Here is an 8,075-nt window from a genome sequence, read left to right as displayed (position 1 = left end):
AAAAACTTTATCTTCCCTAAGTATTGCAGCAACTCTGCTCAATTCATTTTCATGCTTACTTACATTTCGTTGGGGAAACCCGTTGACAGATCCAAAATTATGTGCCGTGGTAGTCACTGTCGACTTCTGGTGACACCATGACTATGCGAACGCGAATGATATTTGCAAAACACACTCATATGCTTCCTCTTTGGCCTGATGTATTGCACCTAACCTCCGTGTACTGACGACCCTGTCTTCAGTTGCCTCCTTTGAACACACCTTTGAATACTTCCTTTGGACAGCCCATATGAGATTAAGAAGAAAGGTTTTGTTTCAGGTCCATTTCTATGATGGAATATTCGTGCCTGACAACCTATGACCTGTTCGTTTGGCAATCCTATGAATTCTGAACAATCTACGCCCGCATCAGAGCTCGAAGGAATTACCTTGTTTCGTTCTTTTATATTTCCTTAGGGTCCATGATTCGCACCGATACATCATCGCAGGAAAAGACACAGCGCTAACCTAACGCAGTTTCCATTCGCAGCAAGCATATTTGTCATTCGTAATCATTGAAAGCCAACATCATACTCTCTTTCCTTGTGCTATTCTTTGTTAGATTTCAGAAGCAGAGATGCCTTTAATTCTACTGTGGATCCTAGAAAAATCGTGATGTTCTATGAAACATCTTGGGTCCTTGCTCATCTGAATGAACAGTTGCTCACATGTAGCCATATGTTGAGTGTTATTGTGTAAACGAAAACACCAGCAATTTCACTTTCTTCTTTCACCTTAGAAAAGAATGTGTTTAGGTGTTTTATACATCCTGCCACTAAAGTATCGTCCTCTGCATAGTGCAGGTAGGTTAGCTTTGTTCCTCCGCATTTTACTCTTAGATCAGTATTTCAACTGATACTTTCTCCGTACATAATCTTTGTACAAATATCACTAAATATACGTACAGAGTCAATGCAACCTTGCCTGACACATTTTCAGCATCGTACCAGCCTGTGTGCCAAAATGTGCTTTTTGTTGCATACAAACGTTTCTAGGTGTAATTATAAAGATGCTCCGCAATTCGTATTTTCCTAAAATATAACGAGAGCTTGTAGTGATCATTTCAGGGAAATATGCTAGTATTGTCTATCAATCGAAAATAAAAAGCTTTTGGTATTCTGCACTGGTTTCTATCATCTACCTCATGTTGCCAAGGTGTTTCCTAGTACCAAGCACTTCTCGGTACTCTGCTCTCTTATCACCGTCTGTATGTCAATTTCTTGCTCTAACCTTTTCTTTATTATTTGGATTAGTAGACCACTTATGTTGAGTGATTGAGGAAAAGATTACACAGTTTGAACATTCGCATGCACCTTGATTTTTTTACAATGGAATAAAATAACACTTTTGCTTGGGCCACTCGTCTACAAATTCTGTTGGCATAATTGAGAGAAAACTTTTTTTTTATTCTGCTCCAGTCCTGGTAAACATTTTGAGATGATGTATGGACCATTTGTTTTCTTTGTGGGTAACTACTGTAAAGCTGATTAAACTATGTTTTATAAAAGCATAGGCTTAAGCTCAAAGTTGATTTTTTTTTACACAAGACTCTTCCTCCGTTTCATTTTATGTAAAAGTATTTACGGTCTATTCCTTCCAACTGTTTCCTTTCTCCAATGATCGTCAGATGCTTTCAATGCGTGTTCATAAAAACAGCATTTTATGTAGAATAACATCTGTTATTGCTGAATAAATCTGTTCGAACCTTCGAATTGCTTTCCTATATTGACAGCGAGCATTTAAGTACTCTTTCTGGTATATCTAGGTCAGTTTTCGAAACTTGTCAGTGTTCTTGTGTAAGCTGTGTCACCTTTCGATTTGACCAAGCTACTATCTTAGGCTGTGCTAACGGCTTCTCCTGAATGCCACGAAGGTTTTCTTACTTGCCCATTCTAGGAGTGTATTTCACGGCTTCTTCAGTAGGAAGTTTTTTTCATATTGTTCCAAGGACCACCTAGCACCTCATAAACGAAATCCAAAATTTAACATTGACTGCTGACATCCACATTATATTTAGAAAGTACACCGACAAGGTCAAAGCTAGCAGGTATTACTTTTTTTTCGCTCTTACTGAATAATACTCATATCTGCGATTAAAATAGTAAGTAGAACCACGATGCATTCTTTGGGTGTTGTTGATGGCGGATATCGCCTAACTGGTTTTATTCTGGAAATTTAATCTTTGCGTCTACGCCTGGGAAAGCAGCCGGCTACAATTAATATTTTGCAACATGCGCGGTAAATTGGTTGAATAAGAGTGTAATCAATAATTTTTTGGTGGATGAATACGTGTTTTTATTACTCTTGCGAGTATGGTCCGCCTTTGTATAATTGAGCTCAAGGACTGGAATTATGTTATCTGCAGAAGGTGAATTTTACAAATTAAGGAAAAATTTAAACTTATCACCCGGTATTGTTCCTATCAATAAGCCATGTCACCATGTATGTCATTCTAGTTCCCATAATTTTAGGAAGTTTTGCAGAGATGTGGCAAGATTTGCCTACACATGATAAGCTTGCAAGCCTACATAATTTTGCAGAGTTCTTGCGGACGTATAACAATAAGAGTGCAAAAAATCATTGTGCGCTTTACCTTGTTCGATTTCGGAGCATCCCTCTGAATAATCTGGAAAAATATCATTTAGCATGTTATTGAGCCGGCAAATTATTATCATTTATCAGTTTCACAATAAAAGTGGAATTTAATACATTCATATATTGAACGAGTGCGACTTTTTTGTTTGATAGATAGACTTCGAATGACTGAAAACTTGGTTTTCTCTCACTTGTCAGAAAAATTGCCAAATTGCCAGAATCAAATTGCCAGAAAGGTTTCTGCGTGCATTAATCAAAATTATAGTGAAAGAAAGCAGTTGGTGTGAAACGCAAGCCGACAATTCCAAGACAATACGACACCTTAGAAATCACAAAAAAAAACACCAACACATGGAAAATTAAATTTTATGTTGAACAGTTCATTCTTGTGTATCAAATACCAGAAAAAGGGCAGACATGTAGCCCTAGAAAATATAGCTAGTATTTTGTTGTTTCCCAGTCGAAGCTCTTGGCATTCGGATAACATTGTTACGCACTGGACATTTTGGCTTGCAATTTTTTCATGCCTGTACTTTTTATGTATTTATACATACACTCCGCAAACGATATTCCACAAGTGGGATTTTTCAATCACGAAACTGCAATGGGGAGGCATAACGGTGATGGGCCGGCATACAGTGATGGCCGGCATAACGCCGGCCATCACTGTATGCCGTGGTTGACAGGGCGTCAGTTTTTGTTGCTATTATAGACGTTAAAATTACCACACCACTAGTTTTTAAACACACGCCATCTTGATAGCATACCTTGCAATGTGCAGAACAAATTATCGTTATTTTTCACAAGTTTCTTCCCAGGCATGGCTGTGGTAAAAATAGTACCAGTGGATTCCTATAAATTTACCAGAAATTAGTCACCATTCATGCTTTCGAGGGCATGATAAATATTTCTCGCAGCGAAGCCGTGCTTGTTTTTGTACACTAATGTTTTTGGTAAAGTGCGGAAATAATCCTTCGTTGTTTTTATATTACAACAGCTGGCGATATTAGTTTCTCTCCTATATAAAAGATGGACACTGCTCTCCAAACCAAAGCGTAGTGGCCTTCTGAATTAACTTCTCATAGTTATGCTAATTAAATCAACTCTTTTGTCGTTCAAGTTCCACAATCATTTGCATATTAGTGTTAAGTCACTTTTTATCCTAACTTACCTGTAGTTGGAACCCACGTGGTTTAAGGCACGTAAAATGTGTCCTCCGTTAATGATTCCACACTCTAGGTACATCAAGGTAATCCTTTCAGTTTTTTTTTTAATTTTAGATGCTTTCGGGGATCCACCTGAGGAGCACCGTGACTTAAGCAACCGATGTTAAATACGGTTGTCATTGTACTTGAAAAAACACCCTCCGTTTCAGACAGATAAATTGTCGCATTAGATTTGCGTTGTAATATTTATTTTTGTTTACATGTAAAAATTTGTTGAGACATTTGTAAGGAATTATATATCTTTAGGACCTCTTCCCCTATCTTAGGACCGCGCTCCTCAGGTTACCTGAGGCGTTTAACGCTGTGTGAGGAACAGACAAAAAATTATGACGCGTGAGGTGGCGATAATTGCACAATGTCAGAGAATCTACTCACCGAGATGGTTTGTTTCTGAAAAGGAAAATGCATTTGACAGAAATATTAGTGTATTTCATTAGAAATAATTTAGTTACGTAGCGAAAATATGAGATTCATCTTACCCCTAGTAACTAATCTAAGAGTGCAAGTACGCTGACTCAAACCAGGAAATTCTGCAAGCTGTCTTTTCGAGGGGAACCTTCACTGCCACACCTGCGCTGAAAGCCACGCCGCGAACCACTCAATAATCATGTTCTTTCTTGACCATTGAACTCTGGGTCTGTTTGACCGGTGAAACGAAGACTCATTTCACATTTTAAAGTGCATGAATATATGTAGTGTTTTTACAAGCCATTTATATTATGCACTTGTCTTGCATGTTATCGCTTTGTTTCTTTTCTATTTTTTTCTCCTTGTGTTCGTGTATTACTTGCGTTTGTTCTAGCCTCTTTCATTCATTTAATGTCACGTCTCTACCAGTATATTCCTTGCGATAGAGCAGGCTATTGATTTATTTAAATAAGTAACACAGAAAAAACACCAAGGAACAATTTGGAAATTCTACGCTTTTATACAACATGAACGATGCAGCATCAGCGCTCTGCCTTCAAGTTCTCAATGATTCAATACACAGCCATCCACTGCTGCAGTCCAAAGTGGCATTCTACATTTGTATGTATGTGTGCGTATGGTTATTACATATGGTTTCTGTGGCAAAGTTATGTCGACATTGCTTCCCGGCAACCATTGACCGTTCAGTCTCCACCTCCAGAAGCTTACCGCGACCTCCTAGCTTCGCTGGCAGCGAAAACTCCAGCACAGCCATACTACTCTCCGTGACGGTTGTTGCGCCCTGTTTGTTTCTACTATGGTATTCGCGGCCACATTTATCGCTACTGCATGCCGTCGGCGTCAGCAAGATGAAAGGCGCGCCTACGCTACCTTTGAGCGAGACAGGGCACCTAGGTTTGACTCCTATATTCCCGGGCGTCACCCAGATGAAAAGCGAGACTGGGCACCTACGTGCCCAGTCTCGCTTTTGGATTTTGGATTCCTACGTTCCCGGATCGTATACAACCTCTTCTGGTCACTCACCTTCACCTTGCCAGGACATGGCTCCAGCTTCCCGCTCACCCCAGCGTCGCTCTCCTTCACCTTACCAGCTTTCCTCATCGCCCTTGCGTGCTGCTTCCATGTTCTGGACGCGCGTTCAGAAAACAAGAGGCTGCAGTTTTTTGACGAGAAATTGCATCGTATCGGACTGTGCCGATTCATCCTGCTCGCTCCGCCAATTTACTCAAGGTTTGTGTGGAGGGTGTTTCTGTCCACGCCCTTGTAGATACTGGAGCCACTATTTCTGTTATCTATCATGAACTGTGCTTCCGTGTGCGAAAAGTGCAAACGCCGTATGTTGGTTCGGTTCTATGTGGTGCCAATGACGTTCCCATCTATTCTACCGGACAGTGCACACAGCTCGCTTTCTGACAGACGGTATTCGTCATCATGTACAACTTGCGGTGCTTTCGACGTGCGCTCATCAGGTAATATTAGGATGGGACTTCCTGTCCGCTGCTTCTGCACTAATTTCGTGCGGCGACCCAAGGATTCACATCAGCAACACCGATATTTCTCCCGTTTTCTATTTCCCGTGTCCCAACTTCATTGCAGTCGCGGACCCACCAGACGAATAACATATTCTTAACGTCGAGTCAAGATATAATGTCCACGGAGACGCATTGGCTGTACCTTCTCAGCTCTTTATTTCTCGAGAACCGGCCATCGCTTCTTGTTTGACCCGTTTCTCGAGCGGCTATGCCAGCCTCAGAGCCTTTAACATGACTCCTGAGCAACTACTACTGCCGGAAGGGCCTACTGTCACCAAGCTCGCCGTCACTACACCGGTATGTGTCGTCAATGTTTTGCCTGCCACGTCTTCCAGGCATTGTACGCCCGCAGAAGGCCACACTAGTGCTATTAAGGCCACCTTGAGTGCAGATCTCAATCCGGCCCAAACCAATGCACTCATCATTTTAATGAAGCACGAAGCTTCTTTGGTCGTTTCTTCGCGAGGCCTGAGACAGGCCACTATAACTACTCATCGAATAGAAACAGATGGCTCTGGCATCATTCGCCGTCGCCCGTACCGTGTACGGAGCCAAAAGTGCTTCGGAGCCAAATGCTATAGAAGAAAAAGTGAACGACATGCTGACACGCAACATTATAAGACCTTCCGCAAGCCCTTGGTCTTCTCCTGTTGTGCTTGTTAAAAAAGAAGGATGGTTCTGTATGATTTTGGTTTGATTATAGGGCACTAAACAAAATTACCCGTAAGGATGTTTATGCAATGCCTCGTATCGACGATGCTTTGGATACCTCACAAGGTGCCGAGTATTTTTTGAGCCTCCAGATATTGACAGATTCCAATGCATGAGCCGGATAAAGAAAATACTGCGTTTGCTACACCTGATGGCCTTTGCGAGTTTAACGTGATGCCTTTTGGACTGTGCAATGCACTAGCTACGTTTGAACGTATGATGGATAGAGTCATCCGTGGCTTAAAATGGAAGACCTGTCCTTTGTTACTAGGACTACATTGTCATCTTTTCGTCGAGTTTCTTCCAGCACCTACAACGTCTAGACCAAGTTCTCGCGTGTCTAGAAAAGGCTGATGTCCACGTGAATACTAAAAAGTGTCGCTCTGCTAGCCGAAGCATTGAAGTATTGGGCCACGTCGTCAGTAAGCATGGCATCCAGCCTGATCCCGATAAAATCGCTGCAGTGCTGCAATTTCCCCCACCAACCACACTTAAAGAACTCCGCAGCTTTCTAGGTCTAGCGTCCTACTTCCGCCACTTTGTCCTTGACTTCGCCATCATCGCCGTTCCTCTACACAAACTTCTGACTTCGAGCGCGTCCTTTGTGTGATCGGACGACTGTGAATCCGCCTTCCAGACCCTCATACGATTTCTTACGTCAGCGCCCGTACTCCGTCATTTCGATGCAACCGCCCCTACTATTTTACATACTGATGCCAGTGGGCATGGAATGGGCGCTGTCCTGCTGCAGCGGAATCACAAGTCTGAAGAGCAAGTCATGGCTTATGCAAGTCGTGCTCGTTCTCCTGCTGAGCGCAACTACACAATCACAGAATAGGAATGTCTCGTCATCGTGTGGTCAATACACACATTTCGATCATATCTCTACGGCCGCCATTTCACAATTGTGACCGAACACCATGCTCTGTGTTGGTTGTGGTGCCTTAAAAACTTGTCTGGACGCTTGCAGGAATATGACTTCACTGCAACGTATAGGTACGGAAACAACATCAAGATGCCGACGCATTGTCACGCTGCCCGCTGTCTCCAAACGCCCATGCTTCACCTTCGGTCTGCACGTCACCATCTCGCCACATGTCTCAGCACACGCCCTGTAGCCCGGGACAGTAGGTTGCCTCAGTTGACTTTCTTCCGTCTACTGATCTCGTCTCACTCCAACGTACTGATCCATCCTGCCGTACGCTGATCGACCGACTTACTTGCTTAGCGCGACCCCCCAACAGTCGTATAAGACGACAACTTTCACGTTTTACGCTTCAAGGTGGGGCGTTATTTCGATTGATCTACCATCCTTCCGGTAACCGATGGGTACCAGTCATACCTCGCTCACTTCGACTAAAAGTATTAGACGCATTTCACGACAACGCGACGGCTGGACACTTGGGCTTTCACAAGACCTACGACCGCATAAAAGCGCGTCGTTTCTGGCCGGGCCTTTCCGCCTCTGTTGCCTAATACGTTGGCTCCTTAGCGTCATGCCAACACAGAAAACGCTCGACATCCCTTCCAGCCGGTCCTCTGC

This window comes from Dermacentor silvarum, chromosome 7 (genome assembly GCF_013339745.2).
Source record: "Dermacentor silvarum isolate Dsil-2018 chromosome 7, BIME_Dsil_1.4, whole genome shotgun sequence".
In the NCBI taxonomy this organism is placed as follows: domain Eukaryota; kingdom Metazoa; phylum Arthropoda; class Arachnida; order Ixodida; family Ixodidae; genus Dermacentor; species Dermacentor silvarum.
The sequence above is the reverse complement of the archived record's forward strand: the minus strand, read 5'-3'. Positions refer to the sequence as shown.